Raw genomic sequence first — 25,857 nt, 5'->3', positions numbered from 1 at the left:
GAAATTCATTCTTCCACCATTTCTCTTGGTCCACCGCTCGGTTGCTGCTTTCGTTCATGGTCTTTGCTCCATGCTTCGAACCAGGTTTCTATGGTGATGGTGAAGGGTGCTCAGAATGCCACACCTTTGTCTTCGCCCTCCGGATCTGGTCACTGGTAAGTCTTTAGTTGTGTAGACTGTTTATGCCAATTTCTTTACGCAACAATGGTTTGATCCTGCCCTCATGCATTCAGAGTTTTTTTTTTTTTTTTTTTTTGTCCTGAGACTACTTCAGATATCTAACCTACTTTCTGTGGTCTCATGCAGGATCCTCTCCACTCTGTTTTCGAGCTTGGTTCCGAATGGAAACAAAGTCCTCCAGAAGTGGGATTAACTCCAGATTCCGTCGAGTATGAGGGTTTCCACCCTGGTTGTGGTCATTTAGATGTAGCTCTATTAATTTCTCTTGCGAAAGGGACCTTACACCTGATATTTGCTACTGTTTATGTAATGTAGAGTTCTGGTTTTTAGCTCACCCATCGAGACTCTGTTACTCATGTATTATATATTTTCTTTTTCAAGTAAAGGATTCTAACTTCGAGGGTTTTTACCTCTGAAGTCTTTTGAGCTGCGCTGGCCTATTTGTAAATACATTAAGCTGTCCTACAACATGTCCTGTTTTCTTGTGTTTATTTTTCATTAAAAGTGTTGGAAGTCGTGTGCTAATGTAATCGGTTTATTGGGTAATTTTGTAAATCTGGTACATCTGGAAGGTCTCCTTCCTGAGTTATATTTACTGTAAGGTTTTTGTGCTGTTTCCAAATGTGATTATCATATATTTTGTTATATTCTATAGCTCTTCAGCTTTGCTATACCGCAGAGTTCCATGCGGTGCCTGTATATATATATATATATATATATATATATATATATATATATATATATATATATATATATATATATATATATATATATATATATATATATATATATATATATATATATATATATATATATATAACATATATATATATATATATATATATATATATATATATATATATATATATTAATGTTCCACGTCTATTGTTTCTTTGTCTCTTCAGTTTGTTATTGTACAGAAATTACATGCGTTGTTTCCAAGTAAATATTGTCTTTCGACTCGTTTATTCGTTACAATCTTCTTGCTACACATTTTAGCAGAGGTGGAGTTTATAATTTTTTTTGTTTAATTTGGTCAATGAATTCGGCAGTATAGCCATTGTTAATTCTTGTTTGTAACTCCAACTAGACAGTATAGCCATTAGTCGAATACTTGTCCGACGATTAACTGAATTATCTCTGATGAGGGTTTGAACAATGGCACGTTAATTTGGGGTTTTGGGTTTTCAGTTGGAATTTAGGAAGCCCTTTCACCTGGAGAATAGGGTCGACCATCAATACGGGTCTTCCTTCTATAATTTAAGTGTAATCCAATTTCTGATGTAGCAAGCTTTTAAATTTAGATCGAAAACCCTACACCCAGGGTTCTGGTACACTTTGTGTTTGTAATTCCTTTCTCACAGTAAGCAAGTTTAGCTAACTACGGTATGGTTAAATAGAGCTCGAAATCTTAGGATTTTCCCTTGTTCACTACTACTGTTCTTTTCTTAAAAAGAATTTTGAGTAGGACCAAAACTTGTTACTTACATTATGAATTTTTCATACCAAAATCATTCTCATTGGAGTCGGTTTGTTGCCAAACCGATTGCACTTCATCATATGCCAGAACATTAGGCATGCTAAGCTTACAAGGTCTCATTAATTAAGTATTTTATTTCTCATAAACTTTTCCTACATCAGTACCCTGGCAAGACCCCATTTTTTTTCTAAGAAAAGGTTCGTCTTCAATTGCCTGCTCTTTTCCTTCCCTATTGCACAATTCCACACTTCCTCTACAGTGCTCTACTCATATCAAATCAGAGTAAAGGAGTGATTTTATATGTATATATTTTGTTTCCATTAACTGTACAGTTTTCTGTTAAGATGACCCTTACAGTATTCTTTTTTTTTACAGAAAATAACATGGGCACCTAGTAAGAGTCACTTCCACAGTTGGCTCAGGTTTTAGATAATATATCATAACAGTGCAAACATTTAATATAGTTTACTTCATTAATACTTTTAAATGCTTTCTAAGCGGTTCAGCCCACTTACCTGTGCCACTGTAACTTGCGAACACTTGAGAAGCCGAGATTACCTCTGTTCATCTGCTTCCAGTCTACCACCCGTCCTTGAGATTCGTCTTTCGGGACCAGAATCTCCCCCTAGCTCTCTTGCAGGACCACTATCCGCAGCAAGGCGCTTGCACTTAGTGCTTGGCTATCTGGTCATCACCAGACTTAGCCATTTTTCTCTTTTTCTTTTCCTTCTTCTGCCTGTCCCAACAACACAGACTTTTTCCCCTTTCCCTCTTTTCCTCTGGAAGCCCTTCCAGTTAGGGAAAGCAGTTAGGGTTGGAATCACAACAACTGTCTTGCCTCCAACTTCCTCCTTGAGAAGTTGCCAGCTCTTAAAGAAACATTTTTTTTTAAAGAAAATATTATTAAATTCAAACAGATAATAATATCAAATTCAGTTTTTCATTTACCACAGTAAAGTCAAATATTTACATTTATCCCGGGGCATTACATCTCCCCCTCCTGAAATTAGACATCGTCCCGATGTCTTTCGGCCATGAACAGCCCTAGATAAGCTTTTTTCATGAGCTCTTCATCTTCCCAGGTAGCCTCATCAGGCCCAAAGTGCTGCCACTGCACCTTAACTTGGGTAATAGCTCGCTTCCGCAGCATTACTTCTCTTCGGTCGATGATGTTCAGTGGCTCGACCAAGATTTCTCCTTCCAGTTCGACCTAAAACATGCAACATCTTAAATCAGTTTTTTTTTAAAGAAACCCATTCCGTTTGTTCTACCAGAGTTTTTTTTACCTGTATATCCTGCCAGCAGATTACATGCTTAGGATCATAAACATATTTTTTTAATATGAAAACATTGAAGATGTTATGGACCCGTATATGACTTGGCAGAGCGAGCTGGTAAGCTACCGACCCAATTCTTGCTAAGACCTGAAAGGGTCCACAAAATCGGGGTGCCAACTTAGCACACCCGCTCCATTGTAATGTGCTCTTTTTTGCTCGAATTCTCACATATACATGATCACCAACTTGATATTCTCTAAATTTCCTCTTCTGGTCAGCAAAGTTCTTTTGCCTATCCTGAGCTGCCTTTAAATTAACTCGCACTTTCTTAACCATTTCTTCCATTTCCTTAAGCATGTCGGGTCCCAACATTAATATGTCTTCCTATCCACCCCAGCTTGAGGGCGTGCGACACTTCTGTCCATACAATACTTCAAATGGGCTCATTTTCAATGATGTATGACAACCATTATTATATGCGAACTCAACCAAGTGCAGATAATCTTCCCACTTAGTCGGTTGTTGCATTACATATGACCTTAACATGTCTTCCACCACCTGGTTCACCCGTTCTGTTTGTCCGTCAGTTTGAGGGTGATATGTTGTACTGAAATTCAACTGAGTTCCTAATTCTCCAAACAATGTTTTCCAAAAAACCGAGGTAAATTTTACATCACGGTCTGAAATTATTGTTTTAGGTAACCCATGCAGCCTAAATATGTTCTGCATGAAGATGTGGGCAATCTGCACAGCTCTATAGGTAGATTGCATAGGTATAAAATGTGTCGATTTACTTAATTTGTCCACCACCACCATGATGGAATCATTATTTTTCTTTGTCTTGGGCAAACCCGTTATGAAGTCCATGGAGATGGTTTCCCACTTCCATTCTGGAATAGGTAATGGTTGTAACAACCCCGCAGGATGTTGATGCTCCACCTTAATTTGTTGGCACTCCAAACAACGTGCTAGGTACTCAACCACATCCTTCTTCATACCTGGCCAATAATATTCCTTCTGGAGTGTTGTTATCATTTTCTGATATCTTGGGTGTCCAGCATAGTGACTTTTATGAAATTCCTCCAAAATCAAGTTTTTAATGCTGTTTTGATAGGGCACATACAACCTCCCCTGATAATACAGCATTCCAACAGTACCTAAAGCATAAGCCTGTTATTTTTTCTTGCTGGTGGGGTGTTGTACTTGTTATTTTATTTGTTGATATACCGTATCTTGATCTGTTGCCTTTTTAATCATCTCTTCGAAGGGGCTTTTCCATTCGCTGCAAGAAATCTCATATAAACATTGTAATTTCCGACTTAAAGCGTCTGCCACCCGATTCTCTTTCCCTTTCAAATTCTTGATCTCAAAATCAAAACCACCTAGGAAATCCACCCACCATGCTTGCCTAGCATTTAAGGTGGGCTGGCTAAAATAATTGGTTAGACTATGGTGGTCGGTCAATAATAAAAATTTATTTCCCATAAGGTAATGTCGCCACATTTTCAAGGCGTGAATGACAACTGCCAACTCTAGATCATAAGCAGAATATTTCTATTCATGTTCTTTTAGTTTCCTTGACTCATAAGCAATTACATTCCCTTCTTGCATCAACACACCTCCTACTCCTTCTTTGCTTGCATCAGTGCACACCACATAATCTTTGCTAGGATCAGCTATGCTTAGAATGGGTGCAGTGGTGAGCAGATGCTTAAGCTGCTCAAAACTTTTCTGGCATTCTGGGGTCCACCTAAAAGTTCTTCCCTTTTTCTGTAAGGAAGTAATAGGATATGCTACTCTCGAGAATCCTTCTACAAACCGTCTGTAATAACCTACCAATCCCATGAAGGATCTGATGTCTGCCACATCCTTTGGTACCGGCCATTCCATTATGGTCCTTATTTTTTTCGGGGTCCACTGCGATCCCTTCTTTTGTGATTATATGTCCCAAATATTGTATATGTTCCTTGAAGAAGTCACACTTGCTGAACTTGGCATATAACTGGTGTTCTCGGAGGGTTTGTAGTACCAATCTGAGGTGCTCCTTGTGCTCTTCCATAGTTCGGGAATATATCAGTATATCATCAATAAAAATCAGCACAAACCTATCCAAATACTGATGAAATATGTTGTTCATTAAACACATAAAAGTCACGGGAGCGTTGGTTAACCCAAAGGGTAGCACCACAAACTCGTAATGTCCATACCTTGTTCTAAAAGCAGTCTTAGCTATGTCTTCCTCCTTAATCCTGATTTGGTGATACCCTGATCGCAAATCGATCTTGGAAAATATTGTTGCTCCTTTCACTTGATCAAAAAGTTCATCAATCCGGGGTAGAGGGTACTTATTTTTTATTGTCAATTTATTCAACTGACGATAATCTATACACATGCGGAGGGTTCTATCATTTTTCTTAACGAACAATACCGGAGCTCCCTAGGGAGACACACTGGGGCGAATGTAGTTTTTGTCTAACAGTTCCTGTAACTGCATTTTTAACTCTGTCAATTCGGGTGTGCTCATTCTGTAAGGTGCTCGGGATACCGGGGCTACCCCTAGCACCAATTCGATAGTAAAGTCTATATCTCTCTTAGGTGGCAGTCTGAGAATCTCCTCCGGAAACACATCAGCAAATTCTTGTATCACAGGAATGTTGTCCAATGTGGCTGTTTTATCTTTCGAGTTAGCATAGCCCACTTGGATGGCATAAATCTGACATCCCTTCCTAATGCATTTTGCTAGTTGGGAGGCAGTTATTGGTCGAATCTGCACTGGCCGCTTAATCCCCTGCATCTCTTGCCTTGCTCCAAGGTCATCCTTGTAATAGATAGTCTTTGTTTTATAGTTGACTATGGACCAGTGTTTTTCTACCCAGTCCATACCAATTAGGACATCATACGAACCAAGGGGAAGCACATTTAAATCTGCCATCACTGGCTGTCCTGCTATCTTTAAGGGGCAGTTATTGACCTTAGCAAGTACTCATCTCCTTGCCCCTGTAGCCAGCTGTACTAGCCAAGGGTTCTTAAATTTAATAGGTTGCAATTTACAATGCTCCACAATCTTAGGGCTAATATAACTTAATGTGGCTCCAAGATCAATTAAAACAGTGACAGTAAGGTCTGAAATTTTACCTTTTAATTCCACCATGGTATGTTGGTACTCCGCCTGACGATCTTCCAGGGTAGCATTAATCCTTGGTAGACTATGTCCTACATCACTGACTGTTGATGCTTCATGGATCTGGGAAACCCATTTGGTTCCCTTCTGTTGAGGACAATTTTTAATGTAATGAGGTCCACCATAGCCCCAAAACTGCACTAGAGGCCTTGTTGTCCCTTCACTATCTAACTTTCCAGGTTGTTCACTGTTTCTAGACTCATTAGTTGGCTTTGACCTGAGTGAATTTTTCTGTAAATTTCTATTGTTTTTCCCTTTGGCAAAACCCTTGTTACCTCCACCTCGATTCCCTTTATTATTCCCAACCAATTTGTTGTTTCTCTTATCAGTCCATCTTTTACCCAAAATTTCTCCCTTCTATTTACTTTGCTGGTAACAAATCATGGCTTTACGTATTAATTCATCCATTGTCTTTGGATTTTCAAACTCAATCCATTCCCTCATATTCAAGGGTAAACTACTGACAAACCTCTGTACTTTAGCCTTTTCCTCTCTAATATAAGGCACATAACAGAGCAATGAAGTAAAACGAGTGATAAATTCATCCATGGTTTGTTGTCCCAGTCGCAAGTCATGGAATTCTCTCTCTTTTTCATCATAGAAGCATTCTGTCAGGTACCTTTCCTTAAAATATTTTTGAAATTTTTCCCAAGTAATATTCTGCTCACTTACTCCTCTAACAATCTTAACTTCCTCCCACCACAGGGTGCTTTCCCTTGTAATTGGAAAATGGCTAACTGTGCCTTGAGGTTGTGCTTGTATTCATATAGCTGGAAGTATTTGTTCATATTAATCAACCAAGCCTCGGCTGCTTCCTCCAGTTCCCCATCAAAGTGTGGCAGTGTTATCTTACGAAATTCCCCTTATAGTTCTACCCATTGCCTTTTTGATGTATATTTCTTGGAAGCGTTATCAAATCGCTCTTCCCATTCTTCATCCCTTCCTTTTGACTCTTCTTGTTCTGTGTGGTGATCCTACTCCTCTGACACCCTTTGCTGCTCAGCACTGGGATTCAGCGGTTGCTGATTCTGTTTGTCTAATAGGCTCTTTATAATCCTTTCCTGTTCCATGGTTAACCTCGCGTTATCCTCCCGTAATTGGGCCATTTCATTTTTCAACTCCTGTACTGTCTCTAGTATTGCAAGGTTCGTATTGCGAGCCTCCTCTCCAAGCTGTACCCATAACTTTGGGTTATTTCCAGGGCTTGTTGCAAGTCCCTGACCCGCTACAAACCTATGTGGTACACTGCCTGCCCTTCTCATGTTGGTTGCCTTCTGTTTTTCTTGGTCTTAGCCTAAGAATAGAAACAGAAGAAGGGTTAACACATTAACGGTTTTTCCTTTGAATATAAATAGAATTGCAAAATAAAAATATATAATGAATTCACTTCAGTTGTTTATTTCCCAGAGGCCACAGTTTTTGAAACTTGGCTCTGATACCACTTGTCATATACCTAGAAATTATTATTTTTTTACGTTTTGTAAATATATTATTTTTACATACTCCAATGCTGTTTATTTCACATCCTATCCATGTATGCATAATCCCATACATTTATGAAGTTGGTAACTTAGCATTAAATTAGGTAGGCTCTGCTGACAGTGCGAATCGATCTACACCGTTGTTTGGTATGGAAGTTTGGACTATAGATCTCTAACCAGCGGCTAGCCGCCTTGATTTTTGTTAAATCGAAATGTTAATTAAATATCTGCACTACTCACTGTACGTGGCATGTGCAGTCCTGACTAGCCCGACTACTGCCTTGGGATTCCCTTGGGATCAACGGTATTGGAGCTTGCTTGGCGATCCAATGGCTATAGATGGCTCAATCTTCATTCACAATACTTTATCTCAATTCGGAAATTCATTCTTCCACCATTTCTCTTGGTCCCCCGCTCTTTTGCTGCTTTCATTCATGGTTTTTGCTCCATGCTTTGAACTAGGTTTCTATGGTGACAGTGAAGGGTGCTCAGAACGGGACACCTTTGTCTTCGCCCTCCGGATCTGTTCACTGGTAATTCTTTAGTTGTATAGACTGTTTATGCCAATTTATTTATGCAACAATGGTTTGATCCTGCCCTCATACATTCAGAGTTTTTTTTTTTTTGTCCTGTGACTACTTCAGATATCTAACCTACTTTCTGTGGTCTCATGAAGGATCGTCTCCACTGTGTTTTCGAGCTTGGTTCCGAATGGAAACAAAGTCCTCCAAAAGTGGGATTAACTCCAAATTCCGCTGGGTATGAGGGTTTCCGCCCTGGTTGTGGTCATATAGATGTAGCTCTATTAATTTCTCTTGCGAAAGGGACCTTACACCTGATATTTGCTACTGTTTATGTAATGTAGAGTTCTGGTTTTTAGCTCAACTGTTAGGACTCTGTTACTCCTGTATTATATATTTTCTTTTTCAAGTAAAGGATTCTAACTTCGAGGGTTTTTACCTTTGAATTCTTTTGAGCCACGCTGGCCTATTTGTAAATACATTAAGCTGTCCTACAACATGTCCCGTTTTCTTGTGTTTATGTTTCATTAAAAGTGTTGGAAGTCGTGTGCTAATGTAATCTGGTTTATTGGGTAATTTTTGTAAATCTGGTACATCTGGAAGGTATCCTTCCTAAGTTATATTTACCGTAAGGTTTTTGTGCTGTTTCCAAACGTGATTATCATATATTTTGTTATATTCTACAGCTCTTCAGCTTTGCTATACCACAGAGTTCCATGCAGTGCCAATATATATATATATATATATATATATATATATATATATATATATATGTTCCACGTCTATTGTTTCTTTGTCTCTTCAGTTTGTTATTATACAGAAATTACATGCGTTGTTTCCAAGTAAATATTGTCTTTCGACTCGTTTGTTCGTTACAATCTTCTTGCTACGCATTTCAGCAGAGGTAGAGTTTATAAATTTTTTTTTTTAATTTGGTCAATGAATTCGGTAGTATAGCCATTGTTAATTCTTGTTTGTAACTCCGACTGGACAGTATAGCCATTAGTCGAATACTTGTTCGTTGATTAATTGAATTATCTCTGATGAGGGTTTGAACAATGGCATGCTAATTTGGGGTTTTGGGTTTTCAGTTGGAATTTAGGAAGCCCTTTCACCCAGAGAATGGGGTTGACCATCAATAGAGGTCTTCCTTCTATAATTTAAGTGTAATCCAATTTCTGATGTAGCAAGCTTTTAAATTTAGACTGAAAACCCTACACCCAGGGTTTTGGTACACTTTGTGTTTATAATTCCTTTCTCACAGTAAGCAAGTTTAGCTAACTACGGTAGGGTTAAACAGAGCTTGGACTCTTAGGCTTTTCCCTTGTTCACTACTACTGTTCTTTTCTTAAAAAGAATTCTGATTAGGACCGAAACTTGTTACTTCTGAATTTGTCATACCAAAATCATTCTCGTTGGAGTCGGTTTGTTGCCAAACCGATTGCACTTCATCATATGCCAGAACGTTAGGCACGCTAAGCTTACAAAGTCTCATTAATTAAGTCTTTTATTTCTCGTAAACTTTTCCTACATCACTACCCCAGCAAGACCCCTTTTTTTCCAGGAAAAGGTTCGTCTTCAGTTGCCTACTCTTTTCCTTCCCTATTGCACAATTCCACACTTCCTCTACAGTGCTCTGCGACGAATCTAATTTTTAAAATTTTTCAAAAGTCAATGCAACTTAACAAACTTTTTAATACACAACAACGCTTGATAACATTAAGTCTAAGCATATGATGAGCATATTCCATTGAGAATCAATCTAGGCCCTCAATTAAAAATATTTAAAAAAGTCAACAAATCCTCATCGAGCTTAAATTGAAATAAAAACTTTCAACAATAAATTATCAACTAAATTTCAATTTATCATTATTATTTAAAAAAAAAATATTTCAAATTTCTCAACATTTCTATATTTACCAAATAACAATTTACTATTTAACCAACATCCAAATATAAGGATGGCTCTTTTAAAAGTTTTTTTTTTGTCTTGTGGTTCACTATTCAAATAAATTAAAGAAAATTTTAAGAAACAAATTTATCTTAAAGTGTAAAATTTTTGGTTAATCTAACTAATCTTGAGTATACAAATTTAAAATATTTAGCTATACTTTTATAAAAATATATCCATTTTTTTTTTTTTTTATATATTTCTATAAAATTTTGGTTGTTAAGTAATTTTTTTCCATAAAATCTAGGTGAATCACTTTTATAAAAAATGGAAATATGTAAAAATGTTTTGGCCAAAAACATGGAATTTGAGATTAGGAGAAATTTAGCCCTTAAAATGTTCTTATCAAATAACATATATAAGTATGGGAAATGGATTAGACATATAAAACTACCTAAGAAGAAATTGTGCTTCTAGGTCGAATGAAGAATTCAGGTACAATGAATGACTTAAGAAAATATTTTAAAGTTTTAGATCATGTTGGAGTTGACGAAATCTAATTTAAAACTACAATATGAAAACATAGTGGAAACTGCTTTAAACCAAACTAGGCATTATGATAGAATGACCTATTTCAAACTCATGGGATTAGAACAATCAATTACATATGTTCTCTAAGGCACTCATTGTGTGAAGGTTACTAGTTCAAAACCTCAAGGGTACAAAACAAACTACAAACATTAAGTGTTGGTCTGGTCTAGGTTGAGTGCAATCCCTTTGTGATTTCGATGTCTTAGATTTCCCTAACTCATGGTTTCTTAGAAAAATGTTAGTCTCACAAGTCATGAACAAGCTAGCAAATAAATAGAAAAAAGAATGATCTATTTGAAGGTAGGGATTAGCATAGATATATTTTTAAAGATCACCTAGCATCATGGAGTTGTTGTAATTAAATTTTGACCTCCAAATGTTCAAAATCATAACATTAAAAATATCTCACCAAGATGCAAATTTTTACATTATGCTTTATAGAGTACATAAAAAAGGCATCAAAATGTATCATGCAACTAGTCCTCAAAAAACCCTTTGTGTTTTCTATGCACTACTTCTTATGGCACACCATTTATGCTTCATATGCCAGAGATACAACAATTAGAACCTTAGAAACCAGGGATTCATACATTTTTAGTGTTTTTTTTTACATTTTTAGGATTCAACTATATAATGCTCTCTTTTTGGTTTGAAAATTCAGAAGTTGTTTTAAGGGGTTGTTGATAAGATTCAGTGTTACCTATGGAAAATTTCACTGGCCCCATGTAGAGCATGTGAGCAACAATAAATTTACAAACATGGCCATGTTTATGTGCTTGGAAATCCAATTTTGGCTTATTCAAACTTGGAACTAAGCCATGTTCTTTCAAACCTAGGCATGAGGATCACCTATCTCAATTTTTAAGTTTTGGAGTGCATCACAATGGGAGCATCGACAAAAAAATTAGCTAAGCATACCAGACAATTACGAAGAACTTTAAATTAGCAAATGAATGACATGGCATAAATCGACACTTCTCAAGCTTTGTCGTTGACATTCAAAACTTATTGAGAGGTCACTTATTCCAAGATTTCTCTAGCTCAATTGAGCTTAGCTATGTAGCTTTCCCTATAATCAATCCCACTTAGGTCTCTACCCCATTTGCAAAAACCTTAGCAAGTATTATGCCCTATGAACAATTGAGTTAGTTTGCTTCACTCTTTTATTTCAACATCGAGGGAATTTCATAATTTAATTTTTTGAAAAAACTATGGAGGACTCAACCTGCATGATCTTGAGATTCTAAGTAAGGCTTTAGGAGCTAAATTATGGTGGCGATGGGTTAAAGACCCTGAGGCTCAATGGGCTAAGATATGGAAAGAAAAATATGCACACATGTGGCAAAACAATGATCTAATAAGAATGTCAGGATATAATAAGGGCTCTCACATCTGGAATAATGCCTGGGACAACAGGGGCTTAGTCCAAGGAAACAACTTCTGGGAAATCAAAGAAGGAAACCTTGCCCTATTCTGGGAGGACAGATGGAAACAAGAACCTATTTTGTTAAAGGAAGACTTGAGGGATCTCAAGGAAGATACAAATACTAAAGGGTTATCTAAAGTAAAAGACTTTTGGGTCCAAACCAACAGTATTGGAAAATGGAGAACCTGGAGGAACTTTGAGTTTAGGGATGAAAGCCCCCTGAAGGTTAAAGCAGAGACGTTAAAAAATATGTTAGAGCAAAGGAAGATTTTGAAATCAAGGGAGCAAGATCAACTAAGATTGGGCAACAAAAGTGAGGGCACCTTTAATCTCAAAGAAGCAAAACTCATTCTCCTTGACCTTAACTCACAAGCTCCAGATAAGATTTGGCAAGACATATGGAGACATCAAGGCTAGATGAAGATCAAACTCTTCATGTGGCTAGTTCAGTATAAGAAAATCCTGACCTGGGATAATATCAGGAAGAGGGTTGTCCTGGGGCCTTCCAGATGTCTGCTCTGTGAAGCCCAAGAGGAAACTATGGAGCACCTTCTCAACAATTGCATCTTCACCTCTAGTTTGTGGGATTCTTTTGCCACCATTTTCCAACAAACTGACAGGGACAAAGGCAACATCATCAATACCCTAAACAGATGGAGAAGAACCTTTTTAGACAATGAGATTCTTAGGTCAACATGGACCATCATGCCAAGTTTCATTATTTGGAATGTCTGGAAAGAAAGGAACAACAGAATCTTCAAGAATGAAAAGAGGCCATCCCAAAGCCTTTTTGAGCAGATCTTAAAACAAATCAAGGAAACAATTGGCACTATTGTGCGAAATCTCCCCAAGAACCCTCCTTCTGCTGCGGATTTGAAAACTCTCAGTGATCTGGGTTTGTATGGACTTATACCTCAGGGATGGGACAGGAAAGTTATCTCCCTGGATTCTGAGCAAGATTTCTGGCATCCTCCCCCCAAGGGCTTTTTGAAATTCAACATTGATGGGGCTTCAAAGGGCAACCCGAGCTCTGTGGGTTACGGAGGTGTGTTAGGGGATGAGAATGGTGGAGTACTTTTCATATTCTACTGTCATTTAGGAAGAACCACCAACAACATGGCGAAATTGATGGCTATGGAGCAGTGCTTAGATTTCCTAAAACAGGATAACCAGCAAAATGTGATTGTTGAAGCTGATTCAGAGTTAATCATCGAATCAGTCAAGAGGATCAGCTGGGGTACAAGGCCGGAAAAAGTCTCAAGGAACTGGCATCTAATCCAGGGCTTTCAATGGATTCACTAGCACCTCCAGAGCCTTCGGATTGTTAGCTTTAAACATGTAAGAAGATCGGCAAATAAATTGGCTAATCTTCTTGCTAATCATGGGGTGATCAGCACAGAGAATAGGATTGCATTTGGCTGGCAAGAAATGCCTCAGAGTAGGTTAAAAGAGAGATGTTATGACTAGGCAGATGAAGATAGGATTGTGTTTCGGAGTAGGGCCATCAAGTCGGAATCCAGTTGATTCAGGTGTTCTATGTTTCTCATTTCTTCTACTTTCAGGTCCTCAGGGGATTGGAGTTCATTTTTGACCATAGTAACGTGAGTCAACATTGTTTTTGAGACTGAGATTCTTGGTTCTTCAAAGAAAGATTGGTTGGTGTGTTTTCCATCCTTCCTGGTTTCTGATAGAGAAAACGAAACGATTGGTAGGATCCTGGGGACTCTTAACAACTGTAAAATCAGGGGTTTTCCATCTGCGATCGGATTACTGAGCCAGGAGAGGTTTTTAGGTGATCGTGGCCGTCACAAGCAGGAAATGGTATTTCCAAATTTGAAGTGATTCCATACAGAGGGCTACACGTGGTGGTGGGGTCGGCTAAAATACCACCCTCATCGCACACTAATTTTCAGTGAAATTAGTCGGTGCGATATGATCCTCAGCCATCGGATCATGCGAAGCGATTCAACAGCAGGGATTGATCATGCAAGTTATCAGTCTAGTTGGCGGGAAGCACTAATGTTCAGTGATATTAGTCGATGCGAAATGATCCTCAATCGTCGGATCATGCGAAGTGATTCGACAGCCAAGATTAATCGTGCTGGTTACCGGTCTAGATTGGTGGGATTTCCGGTGGCAGCAATCTCCCCTCAATCCACTTTCGGTATGGAAAACTGTGCTCTAAGCAGTTTCCAAGTGATCACTTGGCTCCTGAGTGGTAAATGGTATTGGAAATTTGGAAGTTATCCCATTAGGCTGCCTACACGTGGCAAGGGGGTGGTAATGAATACCGCCCCCCATCGCACACTATATATATATATATATTATGAATGACTCTAGTTGTTGTTGATGTGTATGTTTAAGTTATATAAAAAAAAAATAATAATAAGTTAATTTGTTGAGAGAAAATATTGTTAGAGTTATTTATGAAATGAAACTAATTTATAGATGAAATGCTTTTTTTCATCATAATCTGGTGATATTGTTTCAAGTAAGATTGTGATTTTTATTATTTAAATGAAATTTATGCACAAATGGCTTTAGTACCCCAAAACACCCTTGGGAAACTCATATTTTACATATTAAACAACTTAAACTCAAGGTTTAAAAAATCTCTTCCATATTTTGGTTAAAATTAACCAAGAAAAATGCTCTTAAAAAAATCAATTCATCTATTAATTAGTTTACTAAATTTAATATTAAAATTAATGTATCTACAATCTACCTACTTCATCCACCTCAACTCTTATTTATTAAACATGGATTCCATCATCAATTTTATTCTTATCATATATCATCTTTCATAGCTTATCTTGAATTCAAATTTCATAACTTATCCTAAATTCACTGTTTTAAACTAACCTTGATTTTTGCTTAATAATTATGTTTACTTTGTAACTATAATTTTTCCATTTTACAATCATTTATCCTAGATCATCTTTCATAGCTTATTCTACGGTGAATGCATGAATATGGGTTACACTTTTTGGTAAGCACACAAATTAGGAGGGAGAAAAAAAATAGCGCGATCGAGAAATAGTTTATCCTTCAATCGAGCTATTTGAGGGCTTAAAAATAACCCTCAATCAAGCTCCTATGTAACCCAGAATTACATAACTACTTGATCGAGCTATTTTTTTTAAATTCCCATCGAAAAAATAATGATGGATTTATGGTTTGAAAGGCTAGATTGAGCCCTTGTTTAACCATGTCAAGTGCTCGATTGAGGGTTTATTAAGCCTTTGATCAAGTTATTTCAAATTTTACCTTAAGCGCTTGATCGAACTTCTTAAGTGCTTGATCGAGCTAGTGTATCTCATAGATTAGTTGTTAAATTGATTTTGGTGTTTTTAAATTACAAGTATTGGTAGATTTGATTAGTTTGCTTCCATTTGTACATAACTTTAATAATAGCATCACATATATAATAAAATATTCAAAAAAAGGCTAATAACAGGTGGCTCTTACCTCATCCCTCCCTTCAAGGACCATGGCTTGAGGAACACCTCCCATTCAGCCCAAAAAGACAAAATTCTTGTTTCTTATGAAATTTAGCGTTCTTCTACAAATTAGGTCATCCTCTTTCAGTTTTAGAAGATAGGTTGCAGTTGTCATTTCTAATATCCTAAGTTTTGTATTAGATTTCATGTTGCTTTCATAGTAGATTTCAAGCATTTCCATGCATGAACTTGGCAAATAAATGATGCAAATTATGTTTTCTCATATTTTTGTAAACCCTTCCTGTTTTAAGATGATTTATGGATAAATGTCATCAATGATGTATATGTTGTAGGAGTTTCTACATTGAAAGAAGACCTTATGTCATCAGCCTCAGCCACACCACATCTACCCATGACCGCCAAGGGCCACTACGTTCTCAATTCGAAGTATTGTTTTAGAAAGACAACTTATGCTTATTGAGCAAATCCAATCATCATAGAGCTTTGGTTTTAGTTCTGAGTGAGTTCCAACCACACCCTTGCCATATTTCTTCCATTCCTCACCTTCCCTAAGGTCCATACCACTTTCCAAATTACTCATTATGATTTTGTCCTATTCTTCCAGGAAAATAGGGGATCTTGTAGGTGAAGTAGGACATCTTGTAGAAATCCTGTAGGAAAACCTGTAGTGGCCTGTTTTGAGCCCGATTTGTGAAAAAAACATCATGAAAGCTAGGAGAACACCCTTGCTTGCCTCCCAATACATTTGACGGATTGCACTCATCTCCCTCCACACCTATCTGACTTTCCATGCAACCAAGAAGGATTAGCATTCATGTTTTTACAAAAAGATAAAAAGGAAAAAGGTCATGTTTATTCATATGCACAACAGTTAAATGCTTGTCTAGATCAGATTCCATGCTTAGGGTAGTTAAGATTTCACATGTGTTAAATTAGAATTCTTTTGAAATCAACGTACATTAACAAATAGCTAGATGAGTTGTGTGTTTTAGGCATCTCTTTCAGTCTTTCATTACTGTAGTAGGTAGCATTTCAATCCTCTCCAATAAGGTAAAATTCTCCTTTCTCAATTCGTAATCAAACTTCTTCTAAATCAATAGAAGGATGGTTTGAGAAACCCTAGTGGTCTATTGGCCCAGCTTAACAGTGACAAAGAGTGGACCCATTACATCTATTTGTGTATACAACACAGTCACCTCCAAGTTTGTATGAACCCCGAGTTGATGAAGTAAAGTTGGTAGCCCCAGGAGGTGCAACATTCTTATTGCAATACTGGTGCTCATTAAAAGGTAGGGGTAGGAACAATAGGTTGGACCAAGGTTAAAGCAGCGTAAGGTTTAAGTTGATTGAATGGAGTGTTTGCAGGAGGATGGATGTTCCAGATTGGGATCCCCAAGGTAATGTTGGGTAGACTCAACGTAGCCATGATAGGTGTAGAATAAACTCTAGGAGGTGGAAATATGAACAATATCTAACTAGAAGAATAGTGGAATGGAGGAACTAATATATGATGGTTAAGGACCCAGGAAATGGTTTTGGGCATAAATCGATTAGGAGAGACATCAGCAAAAGGAAAGGGTCCCTGAGGAGTAGTATCAGGAGGTAGGATTGAGTTAGAAACAATAGGTTGTTGATCTAGATTTAAACAGGAATGCAATAGATTATAGATACAACCATAAATACAGATATGCATATGAAATAATACTTCATTTCATTAATGTAAAATATTGAAATATGCTTGCAACCAAAAATAGAAATAAACAAGCTAGGGCGATGGTAGCTTATCTCTGAGAAGATATGTGTTGGCTACATGCATCCAAATTGTCTTACAATGAGGCTTGAAGGCCTATTTATTGTTGAGAAATAATGGAAAACCCTAAACATCTGAAAACCTAACCCTAGAAGACGAAACACCAAACTATGGGCCCCATTTGAATAAATTGGTACATCAACTTCCCAGGGTCGTAACTTTGGCATACGATCTTTGTTTGACGCACACAATATCTTGTTAGAAAGATCTATCCGAGAGCTACAACTTTGAGAAAAGAAGCATCGGTCCAAGGGCCAATATTGCTACCACTTTTCCAAAAAAACGTCATTTAGGGCCCCAAAATGGCTTTGAATGTTCAGGACGTGAAAACAACTAAAAATAGTAAACTGTGCTACAATTAAGGAAACTGAAAAGCTGAAAGAAACAATGGTGGGGGTCCAAGTGGACTTGGTGGGTGGCCACCAATATCCACCTGGATCCTTCCTCCCCCCTTAGGAAGCAAAGGTCCCCTTTGTGTTGAGTTCCTGAATGAGATGAGGAAAGTTATGTTGAACTTGGTCCCTGGTGAGCCACTTGACATGGTGAAGGAGTTGGACTACTTCGACAACTTGATACAGTTGGATATTCTGCTGGTGAGTGTGTTTCATCTATGTGTCCATGATCTAATCAATTGAAGCTTGTTCCATGCAATTTGGATTTAACTCTGTGGGTTTGAGTTATTCTTCAATGTCGGATTTGTCTAGTAATGGTGGAAAGTATGGTCGAAGGCGATCCACATTGAACACTGGGTGCAGGCCAAGGAATGGGGGAACGCCGAGCTCAAATGCATTGTCTCCCACAACATTGGTAATGGTGTAAGGACCATATTAGAGTGGTCTGAGTTTCCGATAGGCTCCGGTAAGGAGTTCCTTTTCCAAATGCAACTATACTTTTTCACCCACCTGAAACTTGTGTGGCACCAGATGTTGATAATGTCGCTGCTTGTACTTGACATTTGATTTCTCCAGAATGTCATGGACCTGCTGGTGAATATGTTGGATTTTCTTAATGAAGTTTTTTTCCTTATCTGTTTGAGAATGGACATGAGTCGAATCTTCATGAGTAGTTGCAAATAGCATGGCCACATCAATGGGACATAGTGGCTAGAATCCCAAGCCCACTTGAAAAGGGTTGTGGCCAGTCGAGCTATGGAGAGTCTAGTTGTAGCTGTGCTGAATGTAGGGGAGGCTCTCATCCAATTTGCGTGGATACTTTGAGTTGTACATGCGCAAAATGTGTACGATCAGTTTGAGGATGGAAGGCTATGGAATTAGTGAGTTTGGTGTCCAGCATCGACTAGAGATTAGAACAAAATGTACTGAGGAAACTGTTGTCCCGATCTGAGATGATTGACTATGGGATCCCAAAGTATAACCACATTCGTTCGAAGAATATTTTGACAGTGGATTCTGTTGTGATATTCTTCTTGCATACCACCATAATGGCCATCTTCGAGAACCTGTCGACGACCACAAAAACATAGTTGTTTCCATGCTCAATGGAAGGAAGGCTTGGCATGTAATCCATGGAGATGGATTCCCAAGGTCGACTAGGGGTAGGCAGCGGGGTATAGAGGCCTTGCTTCTTGATAGTCGGTTTGGCAATGGCACAGGCAGTGCATGATCTGATGTACTTCTCAACATCCTGTCGAAGATTTGGCCAATAGAAATACTTCTGCAGTACTGCCACTATTTTCTAGACCACGAAATGCCCAGCAACCCGACTGTAGTGTGCTTCCCAAATCATCATGGAACGCTCGCTTGAAGGAACAAAAAGGTGACCCACATGGCATAACGGGGCACCGTGGAATTGAAAATCTAGAACATGCTGACCCTACAAGAGCGTCTGGTATGTGTGGCTGAATTCCGGGTTGCTTTTGTAGAGAAGTGGCCAATCATAATTCTCATTCCCACAAGAGTTGAGCATGGTGGTTAACACCATGATCGGTGGTCAATTGAGGCAATCTACAACATTATTGGTGCTACCCTTCTTATACTTGATATTCAAATGGAACTGTTGTAGGTATGTGGACCACTTCTAGTGACAATCATTCTACAATTTTCCTTAGGTCTGTATGAACTGCAGGGGTCGGTGGTCTATGTGGATGACCATTTCCTTCCCCAAATTGTAATGCTTCCATTGTCGGCAGGCTTGCACAATGGAATACATCTCTTTGTCATAAGTGGGATACTTCCGGACTCTCTTTGAAAGTTTCTCACTATGATATGCCACTGGATGCCCATGTTGAGTAAGGAATGCCCCAATAGCATAGTCAGAGGCATCTGTCTCGACCTCAAATGGTTTTTGCAAGTCTGGTAATGCGAGCACTGGTGCCGAGTTCAGGCGATCTCTCAACTCTCTGAATGCCTTCTGTTGAGATTCAGACCAAAATAATTTCTTTCGCTCCTTCCTCGGTGACTTGACTTAAGGGCCAAGTGATATGAGAATATCCCAGCACGAACCTACGGTAGAAGTTGGCAAGACCTAGAATGCCACTGAGCTCTGTCAGAGTGGTTGGAGATGGCCAATCCTGAATGACTTGGATCTTGGCTGGATCCACATGCACCCCTGTTCATCAATAATGTATCCCAGATACTGAACCTGGGTCATGCCAAAAGTGCATTTCTCCAAATTGGCACATAACTTGTGTTGCCGCAGTGTTTGGAGAACCTGTCGGATGTGGTGGAGGTGCTCTTCCAAACTCTGGCTGAAGAACAGGATGTCATCCAAGTATACCACTACAAATGAGCTGGTGACTGGCCGCAAGATGTCATTTATTAACCTCATTAAGGTTTCAGGAGCATTTGTCAATCCGAAAGGCATAACCAACCATTCAAAAAGGCCCTCCTTGGCTTTGAAGGAAGTCTTCCACACATCGGATGGTTCAATTTATACCTGGTGATATCCTGACTTCAAATCGATCTTGCTTAAATACTTTTCCCCCTTCAATTGGTCTAGGAGGTCCTCAATCCATGGGATTGGGTACCTATTATGGGGAGTGATCTTGTTCAGTGCCCGATAGTGAATACAGAGTCTCCAAGCCCAATCCTTCTACTGTACCAACACGAGCGAGCTCCCACAGGGCGATGAACTCAGATGGATGTGACCTTTCTGCACCAGCCCCTGAATCTGCCTCTTGATTTCATTGTTCTCCATAACGAAGTGCTGATATATTGGTCCATTGGGTAGTAGAAAAAGTGGGGTGAGATCGATGGAGTGCTTGACCTGACAGTGCAGAGGAACCCCTGCGGGGGAGGTGAATATGTTCTCGTACTCCTCCATGACCTTGTCCATCTGTAGTTGTCATGCGGAGGGGCCCTATCTCGAGGTCGTGGCCACCATCTTCTTCTTTCCTTAAGGGCATATCATCAGGAAAACAAATTTCCTGGTTTTGGAAATGAGCTTACTGCATTGTTTTATAGTAACCAAAGAGATGGCAGTAGGCGATGCTACCTTCGGTATCTTGTACAACTTATTTCCCAAAGTAATAATAACAACACGCGGCCTTGATTCATACACAGCATGTCACTTCCACAAGTATGGTTGTCCTAATAATACATCACAAACATCAAGGGGAGCAATTTCACACAATACCTCAACTGTGAAGGGCTTGATGTTGTATGGAAGGCAACACTGTTGGCTCACACGAAGATCTCGTCCTTGGTGAAGCCACCCTTTGGTGTACGGTTGTGGATGTGTTGTGGTCGGTAAGCCCAGCCGCTTCACGACCTCTGCCAAAATAAGGTTCTTTTGGCTCCCGCTGTCGACAATGAATTGTAGCAGGGATCCCTTTACCCATATCTGTGAGTGGAAGAGACGCTCCTCCTCCTCTGTATCTTCGAGTTCCTCCTTTTGGATCTTTGTGGTGGCAACAGTGGCGTTGGGCTCTACATCGATAATCTGCTTCCCTTTGTCATTCCCCTTGTCAAGTTCTAACTCAAAGTCATAACATGCATCTGATTCTAAAACCTTTAACTTAGCCACCAGTGATTGGTTGGCCCAACACTCACTTGTGTTGTGAGTGGAGCTCTTATGGAACTTGCACCACTTTCCCATGTCCTTTTTCGGCTTTGCGGCGTTGTTCTTTGCTTGCAGTTTTGGTAGGTTGCCTTGAGCTGCCCTGCCTTGTCTTTGTACATTGTTCTATCGTTTGGGGTCACCTTTCCCTTGCTTCGGATTTGCATATCCAAAATCTCGCTTCTTTTGTTTAAACTTTTTCTCGATCTTAACAACATATCGGTATGCTGTGCTGAGCGAGGAGATGTTTAGGAATTATATTTCTTCCTAGATGTACCTATGCAAGAAACCACGGTATTTGAGTACCAAATGCTACTCGGAATCCTTGATACCCAACTTTGTGCAAAGGGTATTGAAAATATTGGTAAACTTTGACACGTCTTGGTCCCTTCCATGCCACAGCGTGGTCCACTTTATGTATTGATCCTCATAGCTTCCAACAGGGTAGCACTGCTCCTTGATGGCATCTCGGAGTGAATTCCAAGTTGGTACAGCTGAAAATAGTCAGCCCATACTTTCATCCTTCTACTCGCAGTAGGTTTCCCACCAGTCCTTGATGTGGGGGGCTTCATTAAGAAGAGTGAAAATAATCTTTTCCTGACTAGAGAAATCATGAACAGAAAAATACCCACATATCAGATTTAACAATTTATCTATGGCATCTGCATCTATCTGACCCTCGAATATGGGGATTTCAAAATTAACTTGTACCTTAAAGGGTGTGGCATGTCCAGAGTAGCTGTTGGAATTCGATGTGTCACCTCTGGGTAGTCGCTAAAGGATCTGGGTAAAGTTTTCCATCATCACGTTCCTTTGTCACTTGGGGGCTTCTTCGAGCAATATTTTGATAGGATCTCCTACCTCATCATCTTTCTTTTCATCTGCCATTGGAGGCTGTTAGGATTTGCGAGGATGGTCTTGCAAAGGTTTGACTAGTTCAAGCCCTAACTCTTTATATCTCGACATCGTTGGGGACATGCAAAGAAAAATAGAGAAAAAATAGACTGCTCTGATACCACTGATCCGGATATAAATAGGAATGCAACAGATTACAGATACAATCATAAATACAGATATGCAGAAGAAATAATACTTCATTTCATTAATGTAAAATACTGAAATATGGTTACAACCAAAAATGGAAATAAACCAGCTAGGGCAATGGTAGCTTATCTCTGAGAAGAGATGTGGTGGCTACATGCCTCTGAACTATGTTACAATGAGGCTCAAATGCCTATTTATTGATGAGAAACAATGGAAAACCCTAAACATCCAAAAACCTAACCCTAGAAGATGAAATGCCAAATTGTGGGCCCCGTTTGGGTAAATTGGTATATCAACTTCCCAGGGTCGTAACTTTGGCATACGATCTTCATTTGACACACATAGTATCTAGTTAGAAATATCTATCTGAGAACTACAACTTTAGAAAGAACATTGTCGATCCGTGGACCCATGTTGCTTCTAGTTTTTCCAAAAAATGTTGTTCAGGGCCTCAAAATGGATCCAGAAATTCAAGACCTGAAAAGATGCTAAAAATAGTAAAGTGTGATACAATTAAGGAAACTGAAAAGTTGAGAGAAACAATGGTGGGGGCCCAAGTGGACGTGGCGGGTGGCCACCAATATCCACCTTGATCAGTTGTGGAGGTGCAGTCTGTTGTGAAGGAAGACTAGACCATTTGCAGGCAGCCCAATATGCTTGGAGAATGTAAACACTCGATGAGCTAAGCTTAGAAGGAGTAGCTAGTGGACCATAGTAAGCACCAAGCGAAGTGGAAAGTTTGTAGAATCCTGGAGAGACATTGATATTATCACCCACGAAGGAAATGTTGGACTGAGGTGAAGTGTGGGCTTTGGGGTCATATTATGTCAATTAATCAATGGTGACGACCTTTCCATTATGGGGAAATCCCATCTTATGGTGAATCGAAGATCCAACAAGGAAAATTTTAAGGATGGAAAATATTCTTGAAGTTTAAAAAAAAATTCAAATCTCACTAATCCATAATATGCAAACTATAAAAAATTTATTGATATTTATAAAATTATTCAAGTTTATAATGATTTTATATATAGTCTCTATATAATGTTGGCTATTTTAAAGGTAAAATAATTTTATATTCTAAAATTTGGGCAAATCATCTTTTATGAAAATTGGAAATTGGTGAATCTTTTTTGTGGAAAAATCATGGAAAATTAGTCCACTAGGCGAATATTAGCCCCTAAAATTTTCCATGGTGACAACTGACATGACATAAGTATAACTACAACCCAAAATGATGTTATAGTCTAGGGGAGCATCAATGACCTCAATGTTAATACATAAAATCTTGTGGGCAATTGAGACTAGGCAATTGCGATATAAGCCAAGGGGATGTGAAGGATGGCCATCCCATGCCAGAAGAGTGATGGTGGACGGGGATAGGTTAGTGCAACCAATTTTCTTCAAAACATTGGCAGCCATCAAACAGGTTGAGGCACCTTCATCAATGATACATTGTTGAACAATGGCATTTCTAATGGATATTGGTATTTGAAATGAAATGGAGGAAGGCTGGGGAGGATTTCTTGACTTTTCAACATGAAAGAAAATCATCTAATCGTCTTGAGGATCCATGACACCCAAACTGGATAACAGAGCTTTCCATTGGGAGGGGCACATCTGGAGGACTTCTAGCATTGACATGGTAGCAGGAGATTGTGCCATGTAATCTACTATGCTATATGTATGGGCAGCTTCAGTAGAAGTAGTATTTCTGTGTAACAGACCTTTAGGGATCTTGGGAATAACCTCGACCTTCATCTAGGGATCTATAAGGTACCTTTCGATGAAGATAGAGGTTGGGCGGAAACTTTGGGTTGGGACTCAATTGCAAACTTAGCGGACGGATTGGGGTATTGAAGTGATTGAGTCTGAAGGTTGACTTGCTCGGTATTAACATCATCATAATTCATCATAAGAATCTGATAATCATGGTGACTATATGGTGGAGTTGGTTGAGCTACCTGACCTTGTGTAGGTTGGGTAGCTATATATCCTTGCTGAGGGAAAGGATTGGTAGGTACTTCCGATTAAGATGAAGCAGGAGGGGTAGGAGGAGCGGTTGGATACTCTTCTTGATACGCTGCTTGAGCATCCCATAATTGCAACATCTAAGGTAAAATAGGAGACTAATGGGTATAATGACCATATACGCTACAACATGCACATCGTTTGTTCGTACAAAGACCCTTGTTTTTCTTGGTTTGACCACCCTGTTGCTAGGTTGCAGGATTAGGTTGAGGATCCTGAGGGGCATTGGGTGGAGAACCCTAGTTGCCTTGATTACCTTGAGACTGTTGGTTCTGATTAACCTTCCTTTTATTCCTTTTCTTGGGGTTAGGGGGATTAAGTCCACTCTATTGAGCATACACTTGACCTTGTGGAGGAGGTGCATGTTGTGGCAAAGGGGGAGCAATCATGGGGGGCTGGGGCATTATTGTCGGAGGGGATGGAACATTAGACAGTTTATACTAATAATAATGAGATGGGGCAGCATTGGGATAAACAGGCGGTGCAACAACTAGCCCTAGCATATTTTGAAGCAGATGGGGATATGCATATGGAATGTTGGGACCTGGATAAGGTTTGCCTGGTGGAGGATTAGAGGAGGGATATTTGTAAGTGGAACTGGTCCCTCCCTGAGATGCACCATAAATTGTCGGAGGTGGAGCATATGGTTGGGGGTGTGAAATGGTTCTAACTATTCTATCCGCGAGATGAGATTCCCCCATTGCATTGGCAACACCAGGCCAAGGCAGATCAGGGTTGACAATGTAAACATAACCTGATTGGTCTTGTAGGAAAGAAGTTCTTGTCTTTCCTAGATGGATTCAGTAGTTATAATCAGATCCAGATTAGCCTAGAGGACCAAGATAAAACCACCTTCAATTGTCTTTGGGGTACCTTTTCTTATAGGGTCCTTCCTTTCAGATTATGTAATTCCCCTACCACTTTTCAAAGGGCAGTTATGAGCATCTTTGCTAATCTAGTCCATGAATCTGTAGAGATATACATGGATGATTTCACTACCTATGGGTGTGACTTCCTGGAGGCTCTCTCTAACTTGGGAAAGTACTAAAGAAGTGCACTGAAATGAACCTATCAGTTAATCTCTAGAAGTGCGAATTCTTGATGAATGCAGGGACCATTTTGGGTCATTCAATATCCCAGGAAGGAATACAAGTGTGTTGGGAATCAAAATTTATGTTAAACCAAAACCCACAGGTGTTAGTCAACAATCACATCGTCAGAGATAAGGATCCATGAGATGCGGTTATTCCATGTCGCGAAACACACGAGGAGCATTGGTTTATCCAATGTCCAAAAATCTTCCCCCTAATGGGAGTCGGGTGTGTATCGAACTCGTGACCTACACTTTGATACCACTTGTTGGGAATTACAGTTGTCGTTAAACCAAAACCTACAGGTGTTAGTCAACAATCACATCGTCAAAGATAAGGATCCATGAGAGGCGGTTAGTCCATGTCGCAAAACAC

The sequence above is a fragment of the Pinus tabuliformis genome, chromosome 1_2 (genome assembly GCF_031772625.1).
Source record: "Pinus tabuliformis cultivar Carrire ecotype Pingquan chromosome 1_2, CPIR1, whole genome shotgun sequence".
Classification (NCBI taxonomy): domain Eukaryota; kingdom Viridiplantae; phylum Streptophyta; class Pinopsida; order Pinales; family Pinaceae; genus Pinus; species Pinus tabuliformis.
Note: the sequence above shows the minus strand (reverse complement) of the source record.